This window comes from Protopterus annectens, chromosome 2.part1 (assembly GCF_019279795.1).
Source record: "Protopterus annectens isolate FY-2018-M chromosome 2.part1, PAN1.0, whole genome shotgun sequence".
NCBI classification, from domain to species: Eukaryota; Metazoa; Chordata; order Ceratodontiformes; family Protopteridae; genus Protopterus; species Protopterus annectens.
The window spans coordinates 902,587,451-902,610,913 of record NC_056729.1 but is presented as its reverse complement, the minus strand read 5'-3'; positions in this window follow the sequence as shown (position 1 = coordinate 902,610,913).

Below are 23,463 nucleotides of genomic sequence, written 5' to 3'. Positions count from 1 at the left end.
GCTGCCAGCACACACATTCATGATAATGCCCTAGGCATTGCACACGACCTGGCAGTTGATAGAGTGATAGCCCTTGTGGTTGAAATAGACTCCACCCTCTTCACTGGGTGGTGCCTTGATGTGGATGTGCGTGCAGTCTATGGCATCCTGTACCTCTGAGTAGTCTGCTACATGGTGGAAGAGACATATATTGCTGATCCTTTCCTCAGCAGTGCTGGGGAAATTTATGTGCTCACCAGCCTGTGTTCACATGACATCCAAGAACTGGTGGAGTACCCTGGATGCAGATGCCTGTGATACCCCCATGATGCCCCCAGTAGGTCTTTGGAAGGTAGCTGTAGCTAGTATGCTTAAGGATGCACATACCTTGGTTTGCGTTGGGATGGATTCCCCCCGGATGGCTCTGGGTCTCAGGTGAGGCCGGTACAGCTCGATGAGTTGCTGAAATAAGTCCCTGTCTACCCTGTAATGCTCTAGTATCTCCAGATTATGTAGGCCCTGGTAGGTTACCCAGGGTCTGAACACTATTCTCTTCATCCTTGGTCTGGGATAGTTGTCAGCATTATCCTCCTCACCGCCCTCAGTCTCTAGTTCATACTGATGTATCAAAGTGACAGCAGCCCCTAACATTTTGTCAGTTAAAACTCCCAACTTTGTACACCAATGGTGCAGGGTTTCTGGGAAAAAAACAGATTGCAAGTTGTTCGCATACTTTATACTATTGTGCTACAAATGCTGCCTGTGTGATTGGCCTACTATGGTACATTCCACCTGCCAGCTGTACTGTTGAGGGTTATGGATGGGCCACTGTGACTGGGAGAGGCCATTTTAGTGATTTGCAGGTCATTTCCATTATACTGTTTTTTTTTTTTTTTTTGCTCTGTTTAATCCCTGTGGTGCTACGCAAACCATTTTAGCTAATGTAAACATTGCTGAGCAGAAAAGGCCTTCTCATGGACATGAACACACTCCTCAGTTCTTGAAATAGCTAAGTACAGCTAAGCAGCCTCAGACATCCCCCCCGCTTAGCTGTGCTTAGCTGAGAGTAGGAGTTGCAGAGCTCCAATGTACTTACATCAAGCATGACACACCCTCTTTTCATGTCTGCTGCTTCTCCTGCTTACACCACCACATTATAGCACCTACATGGTTAGGTGCACGTGGATACACTCTCCCATTTTGCTATTCAATAAATTTAGCTCATTTGCATACAGCACTGCCTTAGACCCTAGTTACACCACTACGCCGAAGCATATGACCTTAGCTACCACTGTTACCTGTTATTGTTATGAGTCTGCCTGCTGCTTTTATAATGGCTAAAGTCATCTTTCACATAGAATTGTCTTTTTACGATTTTTTTTTTATTTTTTGTCCAATTTCATTTGTGCGCTGCTGCACTCTGCTTAAACGTCCAAGATCAGCCAAAAAAAAAAAAAAACTTTGATTTTTATATATTTTTTTTTTTTATTTTTGGCCATTGGCATGCCTAATACTCATAATACATGCTTTACTTTGAGTTGTCATGTCCCAGTTTTGATTTTTGCAGAAATGCACACAGTTAGTAATCGAATACATTTCTGCGGTGGACATGGCTCCAACAGGGATGCCTGTCAGCTTGCTGAATCACTAATTCACTTCATTTGCATGGTTTTCACCAGCAAATGAGGTGATTAGCATTATTCTGTGGTGTCTGTGTTAGAATAGTGCTGGGAGATTCATGCACGCTCCCAGCCTTGTTTAATGGATCGCTTGGCAGCCATATTCCATGCTAGGGCTACTACACTATTCATACACATAGAATCCCTCTGTGTAAGCTTTATTGAATCCTGGGGCATATCTTCTACCTGCCTAAGAGTATGTTTATCTACTACAGTTTCTACAATATATTGCCTACTTCTTTGTCTTAACACAAACCCACTTGAATACTCTTCAGAGTTTAATCATATAGCACGTCTGTAGATCCTATTATTTATCTCCACTGTCCACTTATTACCTTAATTCTTACTCTTCTTTTGGGCATTTTAGAAGGATGTTTGTAGCTAAGTCTACTATGAAATACCTGGACCTCCCATGTTTCCTGCTAAACTGGAGACAGGTGCTGCAATTGAACATGGACTGTTTTATCACTCATGTTCTCTGTATCTTTGAACTGTTTTTTGTTTTAAACAATGTCATCAAGTATCTGGGCAGCACTATACTTAGTCCTCCCACATGACACAATGTGCATACTAGTATTTATTTACTTTGCCTAATTTATTTTCTCCATATCCTAGTCTCTCAATAAATAATATGCCTTTCATTAGCAGCAGCATGCAAGTTAAGTTTCCTCATTCAAAATAGCATTAAATGTTAATCACATAATTAATATACCCATTCCGTGTTTATTTATTTACTACTTGTTTGATTCATTCATTTATATTTGTTTACTGGGATAGAGCACTGATCAAATATGTCCATTTGCAGGTTCAACCCAGGCTGTATAATACAACAGAGTAAAAACAAATAGATTGTGTATGGACACAAAAGACTCAGCAAAATACGACAGCAATGCTGCAGCAATTAAATGCATTAAGGCTTCAGTAGTTATGACTAAAGATGGTTATGATACTAGACTAGTATGCTGACTAATGCGTTATAAAACCACAACTTATCAAGACTTACATACTTACTTGCTTGTCTTTGTTGATTGGGGAAGTCTGACTGAGCAAAGCCCATTTTCAGCAGAGGTTTGTGGAGGAAAACAGTACACATATTAACAAGTGTATTCCAAACAGTTCTCAGAAATGTTACTGCACTTCTGTTTGCTCTTTCTGAATAAGAACTTAAAATATTTTGGAAGTTCTGTCAAGTTTAAGAGGGGAAATTTGCCATAGCTCTGGGAGAGTAGAGACCCCAAAAGTTTTAGTTACTATTATCATTACTCTTGCAAAATGTGAAAATGTCATTGATCTGCATTTCGCTACATTTTTTTTTGAATTGCCTGAATATAGCACACAGTTTCAAGCAATGGTTACAAATACTAATGGTATATCTGAACCACTTATCATACTAATGGTATATCTGAACCACTTATCATACTAATGGTATATCTGAACCACTTATCATACTAATGGTATATCTGAACCACTTATCATACTAATGGTATATCTGAACCACTTATCATACTAATGGTATATCTGAACCACTTATCTTCTGCTGTTCATCTTCATAGAAGGTTTGTTTGCTATATCAGCATATACAAATGTCAAATTCATGTTTACCTTTGCCATGGTTCCCTCCTGTGTCATCATTCCCCTCCTAAATCCAAAGTTTAGGAAATTTTAGTTAGTCTTTTGTAAACATATCTTCATGGGTTACATCATAATCCAAACTGGATACAAAACTGGCAACTGAAGTCACAGATCTGAGGAAGTTTGAGTCACTGGAACAAATGCAAAGCACTTCATATTTATTGGTTGTTTTTATACTAATACATTTTCTGTTGTGGCTGTGGACTGTGACTTCAGTTGCCGTTTTTGTATCCAGTTTGGAGTTGTTGTGGAATCTTCAGTTACAGCATAATCCACTCAGGTTCTTGATGAACATGCACAATCTTTGGGCTGCCTTGTCTTTTCTTGCAAAAGTTCTTTCAACTTTTACTGTTTCTTTTTTGTCCTACAGACTGCCTTATTCTTCCAGTCTCCTCCTTTTAGTGCTAATCATCTCTCCCCTTTTAATAGATTCATGGCAATATACTGGGCATGTAGTCCAGATGACCACTAAGAAGCCTAGACATCTAAGCTCAATAATGAACACATTAGGGCCCACAATCAAGGAATGCCATGCCACATACAACAAAGATAAATTTGCAATTGCTCACCCAATAGGTCAGAATAGTTTTGAATGAGGTCAATGTAGTGTTTTGTTTGATAGGTCCTTGTAAATCCTTATCTAGTCTACGCCTAGAGAAGGAATCAATCTAGCAGTGCCTTGTTAAAGTATATATATGGGATGAAGTCTCTGCTACCAGAATACTTCTAGAATCCAATCCTTGCCAAAAAGCAATAGTACAGGATAAGGCTCTGGCAGAGTTGGTTTGACCCTTCTTGGAATATGTTTTTTGTGCTAAGAATAACAAAAGATAATACCTTGAGACAACCATTTGGAAATAATCTATTTTGATGCAGGTTGTCCTTTCTTACCTTCACAATAAATAAATAAAACAAAACTGATCTGAAGATTTGAAACATTAATTTCTGTCAAGACATTATCTGAGTTGTCTGTGGATATCCAAGGTATAGACAGTCCTTTCTGTCTCATTTTCATGTTCAGGAAAGAAAATGGGGAACTAGATAATTTGGCTTAAAGTAAACATGGATACTACTCTAGACAGAAAAGAACAATTAGTTGTCAAAGAACCTCTGCCTCTGGGGAAGATGAGATAGAGTTGCCTAACTGTAAGAGCTTACAACTCAGATACTCTTCTTGCAAAGGTCAAAGCAATCAGTAAAATAGCTTTCTGTGTTAAGAACGTCAAGTCAGATAGATTAATTGGTTCAAATGGAACAGGTGTTAGCTTCTCTAACACAAAATTAGGATCCCAAGGAGGAGCCACCAGGTTTTTTTTGTTTGTTTTTGGAGCCCTATTATGCAAACCCTCTTTCAAAAACGTTTTGATATGAGAATGCACTGAAAATAGAAGGATTTATAGGCAGACCTGCTGTAATAGCCAATAAATGAACTTTGATGCAGGAGGAAGAAAGGCCATAGGATAGTAACTCACACAAATATTTTAAAAGCAGTAAAACTCTAGTCCTAAATGGGCAATTTATATGTTTTTGGCACAATCTAGAAAACCTCTTCCATTTACTAATATATGATTTTGTAGTAGTAGGCTTTCATAGCTCCATTAGTAGGATCTGCTGTACATCCTCAGCAAACAGGTACCTAAAAAGAATTAAGACGCTGTCATCCAGGGTCGGTTAAAGTTGATTGGGGTCACTGTCTATCAAACACTACTGATCTTGTGTGAATAAATCCATTCTGTGAGAAATCTTTTGGTTATTGCCCATAGCCATTTCCAAAAGAAGTCAGAACCACTTTTGTCAGACCAGAAGGGCGTCACTACAATGATCTTGGGGGAATTCCTTCTGAATCTTTGAAGTGCCATGGATATAAGTCGAAAGGGTAGAGAAACATACAGGAACATTCTTGTCCAATGAAAAGAAAAGACATCTGTCTTCCAGGCCTTCTTGCATAGAGTCCTGGTGAAGAATTTTGACAGCTGATTGTTTATAGAGGAAGCAAATTGATCTGCTTGAGGAACTCCTCACAGATGGATCATATCTTGGAAGACCCCCACATTCTAGTTTTCATTTGTGATGGCCTGCCGTTGTCCTGCTCAGCTTGACTGCTGCACAGTTTAACTCTAATGGCATGTGGGATGCATGCAGAGTGAGACTGCAGTGTGAAACTATACCTCAAATTAACATGGCTAGTCTGAAAATAGGATAAGATCTGGTCAACCCTTGCTTGTTGATTTACCACTTGGGGGTAGTATTGTCTGTAACATCTTGATGATGTTCAGTGGACCAAAGATGGTTCAGAGAGTTGAGTGCCTTGGTCATGGCAACCATCTTTTTGATATTTATGTGGTTCATCTCTCCATGGTGTCCAAGATCCATTGAGCTTTCATCTGTCCGGAAACTGCTCCTCAAGCAAAGTACAAAGTGTTTGTGGTGACCTGACTGATTTCTATTCTGACAAACCCCAGCACTGGAATTTGAACAAACAAATGATGTTGGTGGTAAAGCCAAAGAAACTTCAGATACTGTTAAATGTGTTAAACAATAAATAAAGTTTAAAATCAATTCTGCTATAAAAAATGCAAAATAAACGAGGCATACAATAAAGCTTGCTTAAATGTAGAAATAGAGCTTAGCAATATGTAATGAGCATCCATACTCTAGTGTGATATAGCTCTGACTGTATCTATTAATAGATATGCTTTTTATAAATTCAGCAATACATGATCTTTTACAAAGCTGTTTCCTCAGAAAACATGTTCTCCCACAGTATCAGAACAAATAAATGGACATGTTTTTTCCTCAAAAATATGTTTTTTTCAATATCAGCAGCAGAACAGTTTGACATACTCTTACAGACTTCTGTTAATGGACATGGCTTTTGGTAAAATCATCAGAAAAACAATTCCTAATTGTGTGCATTCTCACATCAGCAAAAGTGCTTAATGGTATGTGGGATGCATGCAGATTGAGACTGCAGTGTGAAACTATACCTCAAATTAACATGGCTAGTCTGAAAATAGGATAAGACCTGGTCACCCCTTGCTTGTTGATTTACCACTTGGGGGTAGTATTGTCTGTAACATCTTGATGATGTTCAATGGACCAAAGATGGTTCAGAGAGTTGAGTGCCTTGGTCATGGCAACCATCTTTTTGATATTTATGTGGTTCATCTCTCCATGGTGTCCAACATCCCTTGAGCTTTCATCTGTCCGGAAACTGCTCCTAAAGCAAAGTACAAAGTGTTTGTGGTGACCTGACTGATTTCTATTCTGACAAACCCCAGCACTGGAGGACAGCTGGAAAGTCTATCGCAACATATTTCCTAAAAACAAATCTAAAAAGAAAAGCATCAGCAGAAGAGATGTTTCCTGTAAAGCCCAAAAAAAAAAGATACCAAGAGAAAAACAGGATTTTAAGCATGTGAGAAGAACAGCATAAGTAGACTGTTAAATTTCAGCTATGTTAGATGTATTTGATAGGAATACACTTGTTCCACGGTATTATATTGGAGAAACAATTATAATCTTCCATACTAATCAAGAGTAAAGTCTTTAAATATTTATGCTACAAACTGATAGAAGAGTACGTTTCATTTATTAAAAAAATAAGTTTGTTATTAGTAACTGTGTTTACAGTAAAATAGTATTGTGCTGAAAGGTATATTTTCTTATTAGCACAGGTTGCAAGGCTTATGCAAAACTCTGTGTTAACCAAACTTTGATTCAGCAGTTCCAGTACAGCCAGCAAGACTCTGTGTCTTAAGAAGACTTTGGTTCCAGTTACAGTACAGCCAGTAAGACTTTGTGTCTTAAGAAGACTTTGATTCCAGTTTCAGTACAGCACACCAGCACCTTCTTTCATAAATTTTTCAAAGGTGACCCTAGCCTGTATCTGAACACAGGGGGAGTGATGTGATACCTTGTATAAGGTCACTCCAGTAAAAGTTTCTACAGTTTGCAGCAGTACCGTTTCTCAGAAGTCTGAATCTGGAATGAGACTGCAGTGCAGGAAATTGCAGTGCCATAAATTCTCCAAGAAAGATGAGCAGCAGGAATATGAATGAATCCACTGCCAACTTCATTTCACCAGCTTCTTGAGTGACTACAGAAAATATTTCCATTCATCTGCAACAACAGCCTGATCACCTATTCTCTTGCTAAGTGGTAAGACTTTTTTCTGTGTCACATATAAGTATGGATGTGATTACAGAGTATAGCAGTAAATGTAAAAAAAGCTTCACACTTAATGTCTCAGACCAACCAGATAAATTATGGGAAAAAATGCAATGCTGGTATACTCACCACATTATTAAGTGTAAAACCTTATTAGGGGAAGTTGATGTACATGCATTATTTAAATGGGTTGCAACATGTGATTGGAATCTGAAGCAAAAAAATTAAGCATGTCATAGTAAATGTTTATTGTGTGAATCATCTGAACATGCTTTTTCTGTGCAATGCCATAAAAATACAGTACAAGCTATAGCTCAAACGTTAGACTGTAAAGATAAACCTGTTAATGGTGATGGACCAACAAAAGGTAAAATGCTAATGTTATATCCAGATATTAAACAATTGTGTTCTGTTACTGCATTGATATCAGAGTTAGAACAGGAGTCAAATCTATTTTTGACAGAATCCCCTATAGATCTTGCTACACCCTTTAAAAATATGTACAAAAGTGGAATGAAGCCATTGCTCAACAGACAAAAGATGAGAACAGGAGTAAGGTTCTTGATCATTTAACAGAAGAATTTAACAAATTTGTAAGAGACAGACAAGGTGAGGTCAAAAAGTTCAGAACTGATATACAAAACCTCTGTCAAAAGTGCATAGGAGCTTTACAATCAACTGTAAGAGTCTACTAAAAAGTATCATAAAACCTGTAAAGAACTACAAAAGGAAATATGAGATCTTAAGCAACATTCACAGGATAAAGACAATCTGGTTAGTTATGTTCAGGATAAAGTCATACAAGCTAATCTTCGAATAGAAGAGTTAAATGAGGAATTACAGAGCACAAAAACAGTACAAGTCATAGAACAGGGCACCACTGCAGATCTATATACACAGTCTACATTATTACACAGCTTACCATAGTGGAATGATAAAAAAGGCATATTTTACAACATGCTTCCATCTGAAGAATGGGTAGTATACACAGCAGGATCTGATGTATAGACAGATACATTACTTAGATGTTTCTGGATTTTTATTCCTAAACTTTTTAAAACTTTCATTCAGTTAAAGAAAGACACGTCAATTAAACACTAAAGTAGGATGTATGACAGCTGTTTAATGGCATAAGCTGTTAGATCATTTTAAAATCACCATCTCAGATAAACTAATGGAACAAGCTGACCATTTCAGACTTGAATTCAGATCATATATCAAAGGTCAGAGAGGGACATGCAAAAAACAGAATTACAGAAACAGTTAATACATTGCTTTCTAGAGCAAGTCAAAGGGGTCCCAGGGGATATTAAATGCATTTATGAAGAAAATTTAGATACCCTCACTGATTTGGTACAAAATTAATGAGGGAACGGTCTATGGCCGATGATGGGACATTATACTCACATCATATCATTGCATTAGGAGAGGGTAGTGAGCCATTGAGGTAATTGAAGAAGTTGAAAACCTGGAAAGGCAACAGTGGTGTGAACAACCACCAGAAGCTAGAGCTGCATCTGCACCACCAGCTCCTGTTCCTGTGTCTGTATGACCAGGATCAGGTGTAGGTAATGAACAAAAGGTACCAACATGTTTTTCTGTGGGAAGTAAGGCCATGTTAAACAAAATTGTGATCATTACAAAGCTTGGCATAAAACGAAGGAAGAACAGGGTGTGTTTCTAAAGAATGAACCAAAAGATTTGCAAGAAAATCAGAAAAACAGGTCTATGCACAGAGGCCTTACAATATTGGTAAAGACAGTTATAAGGGCCATCAATACTCAGGAAAAGGGGATGTATGCACCATAGATTTTCAAGCAAGCTTTGCCTGTAAATCCAAAACATTTGGTAGAGCAGGCAGAAAGGATGGCTAGGCAGCAGTTACGAAAAGAGATTGAAAAACCTAAATATGTAGACTACTCAGAAACAGAGGAAGATGACAGGCAAGAACATTCAGTGTGTCATATTGCATTTGACAATAAAGGGGAGAGTGAGTGGATCTCCTTACAATAGGGTGTGCCCCCCCACTCTGGTATCTTTCTTGACTACTTTTAAAAGAGGCCGAGATGGACACCATTGATTGATATCTGGGTAGAGGCGTCACTACGGAAAAATGTCTTATTAGACGCAGGAGCAGCAGTATCTATCACAAATAGACAGTTACCTGTAAATCCTATAACAAAGGTTTGCATTTCAGCATTTAATAGCACAGGGTGCTATGCAGTGAGTAGCGAAGATGTAGATATAAAATTTAACTAAGATGGACAGACATGGAAAGGTGCATTTTTAATGCATCCATCCTGCTCAACTACCATTATTGGTATGGACATTCTCGGAGCTTTGGGCATAGTAATTGACTTGTCAGACAGTATTCTGTGGATAGGAGACAGGAAAAAAGGAGAAGAAAAGAAAAGTGCAGGCTGCTGTGCAATCTCTCTTCCTGAAAAAAATGAGAAGCCTACATTATATGTGAATATGGACAGTGAGGATGTGTGGCAGCATTTACAACAGCAGTTCCCAAACCTGTGGTCCAAGGGTTTCAGTGATTGTAGAAAACTAGAAATACCAGTAGGGGTGTGTAGTGATCAGGATTATATACCTCCATTTCAAAAACAATATCCCATTCCTAGGGAGGCAGAAGAACATATGGAAAATATATTGCAGAATGGGAAAAGGAAGGAATTATGCAAAAAGTCAACAGTCCCACAAATTCACCAATCTGGCCAGTCAAGAAAAAAGATGGGAGTTATCATCTTGTTATTGATTTGCAGAAGGTTGATCAATACACAACTCCTACAGCACATTTGATTCTGGGAGTTCCAGAGTTGTCTGCACATATTAAGCTGCAAAGTAAGTGTTTTACAGTAATAGATTTAGCAAATGGCTTTTTGCAGTACCACTCAGAAAAAAATGATTGGCCACAATTTGCCTTTACATTTAAACACCAGCAATATGTCATGACAAGATTACCTCAAGGATTTCAGAACAATCCAGTTATCTTTCACCAGACAGTGGGATCCATCCTGCAACATCTAGAAAAGGATGATTCAGTGTTACATAACACTGATGACATATTAATCCAGTCTGAGACAGTAGAGTAGCATAGACAGCTTCTTATTTTTTTTTTACTTTACAGCAGGCAGGGTTTAAGGTTACAAGTGAAAAGATTCAGTTTATGTCTCAAGAAGTCAAGTTTCTAGGTACTATTATAAAACCATCAGGAAAGTCTCCTTGCTCTATACATGTGCAATGCATTTTACAAATGGAAAAGCCATTGATTATAGCAGATCAACACAGATTCATGGGAATCATGAATTACAATAGGGACTGTATAGAGGATTATGCAGAAATGGCTGCTCCTCTTTACAAAATGTTACAAGAACAGAAGAGCTCCACCTTTCTACAGTGGGGACCCCATGAGGATGAGGAATTTTCACAAATGAAAATAAAATTAGCACAAGCTATGGAATTAATAGCACCCATACAATAGTTGCCATTTGTGCTACAGGCAGCAACAGGAAAAAAACATTATCAGTGGTACTATTACAAGAATGGCCACATGGTGCCAACAAAAGAATGGAAAAAACATTATGTCCAGTTACTTTCTGTAGTAGAAAGATGACCCCAGTGGAACTGGGCTACCACCCTTGCATAGAGCAGTTATTGGCCATTTACTGGGGTATCAAGCAAACTGAATATTTGACTGTATTTTCCAGTATTATAGAGCAAACACCACACCAAGCAGTAAAAGCTCTAGCAGCTAATTTTGAAATGAACAAAATCACAGATGGTATTAGACAGGCAGCCTTTGCAAAATGGATGGATATGTTCAGAATGAAAACTGTAACAATTCAAACAGGGGACAAATATTATTTGTCAAATCACATGGGATATGAAGGAAAACAGCATAACTGCCTAGAAAAAATAATGTCACTGGACATGCAATTTCTGGCATCTGATTTTGACCACTTTAAACCATCTGTCTTTATAGATGGAGCACGGTATTGGGACAAAGGCAAATCCTGGAGAGGATTTGCTGTAGTTCCAGAAAATCCGCAGATTGATTCTCCTGAACTATTCAAGTTACCAGGGCATATGTCAGCTCAAAGAGTTGAATTGGAGGCAGTACTGTATGGGCTAAGGTTTTATAATCCTGTTAACATTTTCTCAGATAATGCTTATGTAGTAAATTTTTTAAGGCTGCACATGGACACTTGGATAAGATGAGGATTTGTAGACAGTGCAGGCAAATCATTACACCACAGCATTACATTATTGTTCACCAGTGAGAATGGGGAGCTTTGAGCAGCCTATCTGTCCCTGGAGGAGTGGTCTCAGCCCTGAAACTAGTAGCTTATTGGCCGTTTTGGGTCAATTCCTATCTCTTTCAGTTTTCCTGCTTTAAAACCCACATTTGCATGGTTTTGCGCCAGTATACAACTCTGCACAGCTCCTCGTGGTGTCCTGAAGAGTGATACAGGCAACAGAGAGACCCAAGAGAGACTTTTCCAGATTTAAGTATTTTTTTCTCTGTTTTTTTGCTCCGACTGCCTTTTCCCGTGTAAAAAGTGAATTTTTAACTGATCTGTGCTTTAAAAGGTTTAAATTGCATTTGCCTTCTGCTTTTTACAGTTTTTGAACTTGTTTTATATCAATTTAAGTCATTTTTGTATTGTATAACTATTGTAGGCTGCACACTAAAGTGTGCTAGCCTGTTTATAGCATTTACAGTGTTTTCTGTGTGTTTTTCTGCTGTTTCCTAAAAAAAACAAAAAACAAAAAAATTCTCTTTTCCCGCCTTTGCTGAAAGAGATTAGTCCAGATTTCAGTTTTTCTGAATTCCAGACTGTGGTATAGTTTCCTGTGTTGCCCATATCCTTACTTGAATAGGAGGAAGCTTCTCTGTTCACCAGTGAGAGTGGGGAGCTTTGAGCAGCCTATCTGTCCCTGGAGGAGTGGTCTCAGCCCTAAAACTAGTAGCTTATTGGCCGTTTTGGGTCAATTCCTATCTCTTTCAGTTTCCTTGCTTTAAAACCCGCATTTGCCCGGTTTTGCATGATTTTGCGCATCGCGCAGCATCGGGCAGCATCGCTTAAACAGGTTTAAACTATTCCCGGCTCCACAAAGTCTGATCTTCACTTTTTCCCTTAGAACTGTTCTAAATCTCAAAGTAAGCACTCTATTTTCATTCTAAAGCCCTGCAGTTGCTCGTATAAGTAATCTTATAAGTAAGCACTAATAAACTAAAGCACTACACCCTCTTATACGCCCTTTAAGTACTTGGCTCCCTATTGGTCCTTTTTGATCAGTCAAAAAGTAGTTCCTTATACTATTCTGGCATGTCCAAAAGTCAGTTTCGGGTTTGCTCTCCAGTCCAGCTGGTGATTCTGGGAATCTTGAGGCAATGTTACAACTGCCTTATGTACACAGACCACCCTCTCCTCCTCCCAACAAACTCAAATATATGTGAGAGATGCAACTATATAGCCAAACTGGAGGCTGAGCTTTCTCAACCCAGTACTGACGCAGTCAGTCAGGAGGAGAAGGTAACCTCACACACCACAAATCCAGTCTCACATAGACCTATCGCAACAGCAAACCAAACGCATAAACACACAAAAACATACTCGGAGGCTCTAAATAAAAATCTGCCCAAGCAGCAGAGACTTCCAAAGCAGACTTTCAAGCAACCGCTACCCCACAACAATACCCACATATCACATAGTTCACAAAGTCATTGTGCCACACAGTCACAGCCCTTAAGGCTAAACAACACACCTAATACACTTGTAATAGGTGACTCTATTGTCAGACACACTGACGTCCCACTCACCAGGCTGAACAAGGAGAAGGTAACTGTAAGCTGCCTGTCAGGTGCCAGGATCCGCCACATAACACAAGCACTCAGGTCACTCCAAAGTACAAATATGACTCCATCATTGTCCATGCTGGTGTGAATGACCTGAGACGAAGCTCCCTGGACTACATGAAAAGAGACATAGAGGAGCTCTCTGATCATGTAGCCCAGGCCGGTATGACCCTGACCTTAAGTATCATCTTACCCTCACCAAGAATGATGCCACAGTATAAAGACAAAATGATCAATTTTAACAATTGGCTAAAGTATTGGTGTCATTCAAAGGGGATCCAGTGTCTGTCAGCCTGGGATGAATCAGATATACCTAATGATAAGCCTATTTTAGAAATTCGTAAGCATCACCAATGGTTAAAAAGGCTTGCAGAAATATATGATTACAATGCAAGAGAGCAAGTGCTCCACCTATGGAGAAAGGAGACAATTTTCCCACCTGAAGAAAACCTTCCCTGCAGAACAAAAGTATTGGCAAAAACATTCCAAATGGAAGGTCCATGGGATAGCAACTGGCAAGGTCAATTTGAAATAGTAAAACAAATTGGACCATTAGTGTATAAAATCAAAGGTAAAAAGAAAAACAAAACAATGTTGGTACATAAAGATCAGTTAAGAGTTATTAAAACTAGTGAGCAATATAAATCTGATGAAGTGTATTCCCACAGAGAAAACATAATGAAATTGATATGGTTTAAAGTGCATCCTTTTATAAATTCAGTTTTGGATGACTAAAGGCAAAATGATTCAGCAATGGAATTTCTATTTAAAAGGATGTTTTTTTTAATTGATAATAGCTATCATACTAACTATTGTTGTATTACTTAGTATTAAATTGTACTTAAAGCCTGTTAATCAAACTGTAAAATTATATGAGAGAGAGAGAGAGAGAGAGAGAGAGAGTAAAGAAATGTGAAAAAAATTAGCAAGATTGGTCACCGACTTTTAACACTTTTTTGGCAAGACAATGTTGGTATGTAAAAAAGTATGAATGTTTCTAATTGCTGGGTATGTAGTTTAATACCTAAAATAACGTGTTATGCCTCTAGTGCCAATTCCGCTAAATTCTGTCAGTAGTTGGAGGGCATTGATAAGTGAGACAGGAGACCAAGTTATAAATGTACTGCTACGTAAATCAAGAGTACAGTTATCTGGTATAGTACAAGGAATCACATGTTTTCAACAAAATGGACCATCCCAATGGGTAATAGTAATTGTATTTAAACAATTGAAATGATAAACTTTCATAACGACATACCAGTACATGGGGTATTTTTTCATGGTTTTCCTATTCTAATACCAGCTAAGGGTCAGTTAATATTAAGTGACACAGCAGTATTTAATTTTTCACAAAATGGTAAAAATGAGTGCAAAACCAACATTACATGTTGGCAAAGTAAAATAGATAAAAATTTTATGGTTGCAGCCGATAAAACTCCTACTATGGGACAGGAAAATGTCAGTCTAGTAAATAGCAGTGTTGTCCTGTCAGATGGGTTATATTACATTTGTGGTAAATATGCTTATAAATGGTTACAAAAGGGATGCAATGGCACCTGCTATATAGGGCTAGTAGTACCAGCAATGCACCATGTAAAAGAGTTACTAAAGGGAAGTATTAGAAATGCAAAACGGAAAAGAGACATATTACCTGGAATTTAAAATCCAGAAAATCCAGTAAACACCTTAGATACATCACGTATTTACCACCAAAATCCTGATTATTTAAAATTAAAAGATATGGATCTAGGAGATGATGAAATTTCTGGAGCAGGTATATTCCCTTAGTATGGAGCAGCAAAAGCCATTTGGGAGTTATGAAAACTATATAAATTGGTTGAAGTAATGGTAAATGTCACATTCAGTGCAATCTCAGACACTTCTGTCGAAATGACAGCCATACAAAATATGGTTTTACAAAATCGAATCGTGTTAGATTACATACTAGTGTCCCAAGGGAGTGCATGTGCCTTAATAGGAGAACAATGTTGTACATTTATTCCAGATAAAACAGAGTCTCTAAAAGAGCATTTAGAGGTAATCACGCAAGTGTCACAACATACAAGAAAAAAATGGAATGAGGATAAGACTGAGTGGTTAAGTAATTTATTTACAGTACGGACAGGAAAATTATCATATTTTTAATTGCTAGTGTTGTTATTGTAGTACTTGCTTGCATATTTCTTACATGTATTAAAGTTTGCTTAACAAGAGTTAATCAACAAGTTACTGTTGTCAATTGTCATAATAAAAATGTATTATCAAACAATGACAAATTTGTTTTCCAGGTTTAAAATAAAAAGGGAGAGCTAAGTGTGTTAAACAATGAATAAAGGTTAAAATCAATTCTGCTATAAAAATGCAAAATAAAGGAGGCATACAATAAAGCTTGCTTAAATGTAGAAATAGAGCTTAGCAATATGTAATGAGCATCCATACTCTAGTGTGACATAACTCTGACCGTATCTATTAATAGACATGCTTTTTATAAACTCAGCAATACATGCTCTTTTACAAAGCTGTTTCCTCAGAAAACATGTTTTCCCACAGTATCAGAACAGATAAATTAATGTTTTTTTTCCTCAAAAATATGTTTTTTCAATATCAGCAGCAGAACAGTTTGACGTATTCTTACAGATATTTCCTTTCAGACTTCTGTTAAATGACATGGCTTTTTGTAAAATCATCAGAAAAAGAATTCCTGATTGCGTGCATTCTCACATCAGCAAAAGTGCTTACATGGTTTCACAGAAGGACAGCAGGAACGTCTATCACAAAGCATTTCCTAAAAAAACAAGTCTAAAAAGAAAAGCATCAGCAGAACAGATGTTTCCTATAAAGGCCAAACAAGATACCAAGAGAAAAACAGGATTTTAAATGTGTGAGAACAGTATAAGTAGACTGTTAAATTTCAGCTATGTTAGAGGTATTTGGTAGGAACACACTTGTTCTCAGGTATTATATTGGAGAAGCAGTTATAGTCTTCCATACTAATCAAGAGTAAAGTCTTGAAACATTTATGTTACAAACTGACAGAAGAGTATGTGTCGTTTGTTACAAAAAATAAGTGCTTTATTAGTAACTGTGCTTCCAGTAAAATAGTATTGTGCTGCAAAGTATATTTTCTTATTAGTGCAGGTTGCAAGGTTTATGCAAAACTCTGTGTTAACAAGACTTTGATTCAGCAGTTCCAGTATAGCTAGCAAGACATTGTGTCTTAAAAAGACTTTTGTTCCAGTTCCACTACAGTCAGTAAGACTTTGTGTTTTAATAAGACTTTGATTCCAGTTCCAGTACAGCACATCAGCACCTTCTTTCAAAAATTTTCAGATACAATTGTATCTCTCTCCTGTGTAGTTTTGTTACTGGCATTATGAGAATCGTTGATGCCATAAAACCAAAAATCATAAAGTACTTCCTCCCAAAGACCAATGTCTGAGTGGAAAACCTTAAACATACATCTAAATATAGATCTATTTTTTTTCCTGTGGAAGAAAAGCTCTTTGAACTGAAGTGTCTAGCAGATACCCCAAAAATGCAGTCATGTATGAAGGAGTTAAAAAAGGCTTTGAATTTTCTTAGAATTTCATATTGTGTTACAGATCCCTCATCTAAGTGAGAGATTCCTAACTCTTTGAAAAAGACTTTATAAAGATAAGCAGGCCACACAAAAATGGAAAAAGTGGACACACTTGCAATGGGACATTACTGGACTAGAGCAAGACATTTTGCAAATATTCTGTTCATTAAAAAGGCCAAAGGATAAAGCAGAGAACTGATAATGTGATGCAGAAACAAAAAACCTTAAGAAATGCCTGAAGTCTGAATGAACAGGGATGCAAGGATAAGCGTCTTTAAATCTAGTGGTACTAGGAAAATTAAATGAGGAGGAAGAGGTAACAAGTTGTGAAGTGACAGCATTTTGAACATGGGCACTACCACAAACAGCTTTAGGAAAAAGCAGGTACGCAACTGGTCTTCAAGTATTTTCTTTCTTTGGCGCTAAAAACATGCTTGAATAAAAACCTTTCCAACCTTGTAAGGAGGAACTGGTTCTATCGCTCCTTGAGACAGCATGTGTCAAAGGACATGGGGAAATAGAGGAGTCTTGTCTGGTGGATGAGGAATTACCCCCTGGAAAAGTAGGATTTCCTCCTACTACCATCTGTAACCTTGATAAATGATCTTCAAAACCCATTCATCTGAAACTATCCATTGACAAGAAAGAAAGTGTAGATTCATATTTTCTGGAAGGGAAGAGAGAGACTGCCAGGGTAGGAAAGGATGACAAGGCCCCTTAAATAATCATTGTGACTTGTTGAACTGTCCTTTCTTTTGGGTGGTCCTGTATTATTTTTCCAACTCCTGACACCTGTTCCTAAATGTCTGTTTACCTGAATTTTCGCGAGACTGTTCATTTTTTTTTTGCTGAAATTGGACGAAGGGTTAGAGAATCACATAGAAAATTTGGAAAGGGTGGGGCTGAAAAATCATAGAGCTTCACTGAATCAACACAAGTTTTGACAACATCTGCAGCAGAGGAAACAAAAATTAAATCTCTGTCCAAAGGAGAATTCAAAATCTAATTTTTGACATGATCTGGGAGCTTCTGAGAAATAGACAAACCTCTTCAAAATAGTACCAGTGGCCTTAGCACTAGAATAAGTATCAACTGAGTCCTAAACTTACAGTAAACAATGAGTAGTGACCTGCAGACTGATAAAACGAAATTATTTAAAGTAGAATTTTCCTCACAAGATGAAACTGCAGCCAGACCATTTCCCATATTTTCAGTATTAGAACCAAACTACAGCATGTGAGCCTAACAATTCAAAATTCAGAAAATCAAAGATGTAGAAGCATACACTTTTTTTTCAACTGTGATATGTTTTGTGACCTTACAAATGATACTGGTGAGACATATATGTTACACAGATGTGTGGCTGTGTCACCTTTGTGTACTACAATTGGTATGGCAGTTCACCAAATATCAGTTAAAGAACAGTTGGAGAAACTGGATTTATACAGGTAAAGGTAGTGGTGAGCAGAGCTATATCTGGCAATTACCAGAAGGCAATCAGGAACATTGTCCAGACACATAGAAGCAGTGATTTTAGTCCTTGATGATATAACAAGTCACTACTGAGAGTGTGAGTGAGAGAGAGAGAGAGAGAGACTATAGAGAGGGGGATTTAGGTGTGTAATGGGGGAACTGATAGCTGATTCAGTTGGGTGCAGTTGGATTTGGATTTGTCAGCATGGATATCAGTGATGTCCTGTGATCAGATGAAGGGGAGCCATGTTATATTAGTTAAGAGAAGAAGTGAGTGTGACTTCTGGGATTCCTGATATATTTGAAGAAAACTTTGCGCCTGTCTTTGCAGAAACTGCAATGACTAATTAATAGGATTTTAAATCATTTTATGGTGAGGGGATGAAGATATTTATATAAGGCCAGAAGTTTTTTTTTTCCTTTTGTTTTACAATTTATGTATGTGGTGATTCCATAATAAGTATTTATTCCTGAATTTTGGATTGTATTTGTGGCATATAGGAAGATATACTCCATTGCAGCTGTTTATATGGGAGTAGAATTTTGAGGTGAATGCAGCAACTTGGGCAAGTGATTTAGCAGGAGGGATGGACCATATTGAAATATATCTATGTTATACAACAACGGTAGGAGCTTGGCTTTGGACTGGTCCATAAATGTAGTAGGGTTCAGTCAGGGAGGGCTGCTGGTTCTGAGAAAAAAAGATGACATTGTTGTAGTTGGACTTAACTAGAGAGGTGCAACACATGATGTGTAGCAGCCAATGCACTTTTTGTAACTTCAGTTTATACCCCTAGTAGAACAACATACTACTGGGTCTATAGAGGTACCATTTACAAAATCTAGGAACCACCTTGTATATTATTATTATTATTATTATTATTGTTTGTATAGGTGTACCAGTCGATGGAAGAGTTTAGAAAATCACCTAGAAGCAGAATATTTGGTTTAACAGATATTTTTCTAAGTTATTCAGGTATCCAAATTACCTGAATATTATTATTATTGCTACTATTATTATTATTATTATTATTATTACTACCTGAGACACTGAAGAGGATCTGTAATCTTAGCATGAAATTAAGTGTAGTTGATAAAGAGATGTCCTTGTGGTTGTTTGTGGTTTTGAATGTATGAATCATAGGATCATAGCAAGTTACTAGGCTACTGGCCCTGAGCCCTTATAAGCTTAGCCAATAAATTAGCCCATGTTTCCACAAGTCAGCACTCAATGCCCCTGTCCAGCAGGGACACAGGTGGAATCTCAGGGGTATATTTTCTGCTTCCCATCCAGTCATCCAGGTTCCTCTTAAAGAGGGATAATGAAGTACTCTGCTTGATGTGGAGAGGGAGTCTATTCCGCATATATGCTGCATTCATATATACTGGGAGCTTTACCAGTATAGTGGGCCTAAGTTCAGTAACAATACAGGTATGGATGTGGTCAAGGCTCAGGAAGGCCTCAGGTTTGGGCATTTTCTTATTTAATCTTCTAGCATCCAGAAATACCATCCTGATGAGATGCAAACTGGAACTTATCTCTGAATTTAGCATGACTCTGAAGAATCATGCATCATTTCATGGAGTAAAGAGGTACAGGTTAATTAAAATCACAGTGGTAAATTACTGTCTTGCTCCTCCTGCAAATGGTACCTATTTTGTTTCTTCTTTAAAACACTATGATTCCTGAGCAGAAGCAGATTGGAATGTTAATATTTTAGCAGCCAGCATGATGAGGAACACTAACCTATGATGCACTTGGAGGGATTAAAACAGATAGATCTGTAAGAATGAATACACTGTCCCAAAATTTACCCTGTCAAAGCAGCTTGTAAATTACCACATGTATAATGCAATCTGTTATATATTCTCAGCATGTACATATTCAAGCTTATCAATTTAGGAGCAGTTATGACAAGAAATATGTGTTCCTAAAGAGGTGAATAATCCCCAATGTAGGGGCAGGCAGCCCTCATCTCCTCTTCAAATTTGTATTTTCTTACTTTGAGATTACCAAACCATGGAGAAAGAGTGAGTATTGTCAGACAGCGCAGCAAACATCTTTCTTCCTTTTTTTCTTTCTTTCTCTGAGGTGCAGTGACCTCAGGGCTCCCAGAAATCACTAACAAGTGAATATATAAAATTCACTCATCAGATAAATGCACTATTTAACCTTGACAAAATGAATTTATACACAAGCCAGTATATTCAAGAGAATGTAACCTGAGCTTGGAGATTGAACAAGTGAAAGTAAGACCTGCGAGAAAATATGAGTATGGTGGGATCTGCCAGTCTTTTGTCTACAATAGCAGGTTAAGTTGACCTCTCCACTCTGGTTTTATAAGAAAAAGAAGAAAACTCAAATCAGCAGTCACTTGACCAGAAATTTGTTAATTATGTTGTATTGACACCAGCTGAATTACTGCAAATGTCCACAAATCATTAACAGGGTAACCAAAGACAAGCTGACAAGGCATGGTGAAATAAAATGGAAATTGGTAGCACTGCCTGCAAACACTGAAGAAATAGTGAATAGAAATGGAACAAATTATCTTAGATTGCTGCGTCTACATCAAGGAATGGAGCATTCTGATCCATTAACATTTGAGTTACCCTGATGAAAGGTTTGCAGTCTTTTTTTATTTTTCTGTGTTTTTTTTTTTTTTTTTTTTTTTTAACTTGGTGAGTGTTTTGGTTAAACTGGAGATGTCTGTAAGTACTGAACATGGATACTGGAGAAGTTCAGAAATGCAACAGCCAAAATATGCCCCATAATTTTATAATAAGAGTCTTGGTTTATAACAAAAATAATAGTGTGTCTTCATTGAATACTGGTACATCCTTGCCAGTGGTGGCAATGATCATCTCAAAATGGTCCACAATTATTTTGGTAAGACCTACAAATATTGCAATGGACTTTCCCTAGTTGCTGAAACTGAAGCAAAAGGGTTATTAATGGCATGATTAAAAGTGATTTATTTATTTATTAATGGCATGATTAAAACATAATTAAAGCTTTTAAGATATATAGCCAAACTGAGTTTTGAAAGTCTTCCTTCATCTGCAGAGAAGGCTTGTTTTGTTAAGATTATCCAATTTCCCTTTCAAAGGCAAGAATTAAATCTTGAACCTTGCATGATTTCAGATGAAGATGAAGTCTAGTTTTCAGACGAAAGCGCTCATCTTTGTATCTGTGGTTGTGATATAAAAGTTTATTATTGCCTCAAAATGGTGGCCTGGATTCTTTTATATTTGTCAGTACTTGATTTCAGATGAAGACCCAGGCCATTATGGTAACCACCAACCTGTCGAAAGGTGATTTGCTTTGGAGAAGCGATTTTATTGCATACTTTGGGAATTGCAGATGTTACCATATATTTTTATTTTTTTTAGGTTCCTACTTTCCGTCCAGTTTTGAGTGAACAGACCTTTCCATTATCGCCTTGGAGCTTGTGATGTTTAGGTACGGTGCTTTTTTTATTCTTTATTTCTTTTGTTTGTGTTCCTATTCTTTTATTGGGAGGCTTTAATTGTCCATTAACACGACGAAAGAACTCATGGGCATTCAGAGTCGCCAATTAGCTGAAACACCTGATGTTCATAAGGATCATTTGCATATATCCCATGTACCTCTGATACAAGAAGTTTGGGAGGTCACTTAGTGGAAGTTTTAGCTTTCTTGAAGTTTTCATTTTATTTTTACTGACTGGTTTTCCAGTGACCTTCTCACTGATTGTTTTAGTTTATTGGGAGGGTCAATTCGTTCCCATGTTTGGGGATTTATTTCTGATTTAGAGACTGTTACAGTTACAATTTTTGTGTGACATTTTGTCTTCTGGGAGCTATCTTAGGCAGTCAAGATATCCTCCAGTTGGATTAACCTATACTGCAATCTGCTACCTAGTTCAAAAGCATCAAAGCACAGACATGTAGAAATTCCCTATTTATTAATCTCCAAACCTAATTACTAGATCCAATAAAAGCAAGTACATTAGAATAAAAATAAAAAGAAGTTCCCCAAAATAAAACCCAAACACTAGAAACAAATGGTCCTTACTCTTTAACCCATTCTCACTGGCAGCAAGAACCCAAATGATAATAAACACACAGAAAGTTTAAATAAAACACACACACACACACACACACACACACACACACAAAACCAATTTATAAAAATAAAGGAAACCTGAAAATAAAAAAAAAAACATAACCAATTACAAAATCTCAAAAACATACCATTCCTTCATTCGTTCTTTGTTTATCTGCTTAATTCTATAATTCTGTGCAGGGTGTTTGGTAGAATCTGGAGCCTATCCCAGCAGTCAATGAATGTAATGCAAAGAAATGAATTTGATATATGATGGCAGCAATGCACAGTAACTAATCCTGAATACAATGCCTATCTATAACAGAATGTATATGCACACACACACACACACACACACACACACACACACACACACACACACACACACACACACACACACATTAATGTTACTTACATATCTGAACATTTTTAGAGGATCATCAGATCATCTACAGTATATATATTTGGGATGTGGGCAGAATCAGGATTAGTCTCCAAAAACCTCATGCAGACTTCATGCAGAAGATACTACAGTCAAGATCCACAGTAGAGAACCAAGAACTATTAGGCAATAATGCTAATGACTGTGCTGTCTGAGGCAACACAAATTGAGCCATAAAGCCAAAAACATGCAATTTTCACAATAAACAAAGAAATAACAAAATATCCCAATTCTTGTTGTCATGCAGGCCCTGTGCTCACATCAGTGATAACAAATATCAGGTAGCACAAAAATATATGTTTAAGCTGCTACCATAGTGTTCACTGAAAACTAGAAATGAGGAATGCAAACAGCATTGCTGGAACTGTGTTGAGTCTTATATTTACTCAAAGTGATGAAAAAAGTGATCACAGAAAGACCAGCTAGGCTTCAGAAACTTCTGAAGCAATCTGGCCAGCAAATCTGCATGATGAGATGTCTTGTACTGAGTATACATCTCAGAGACACAAGGAGTACAAGCAGGTGATGCAGATCAACAGGACTGCTCATAGT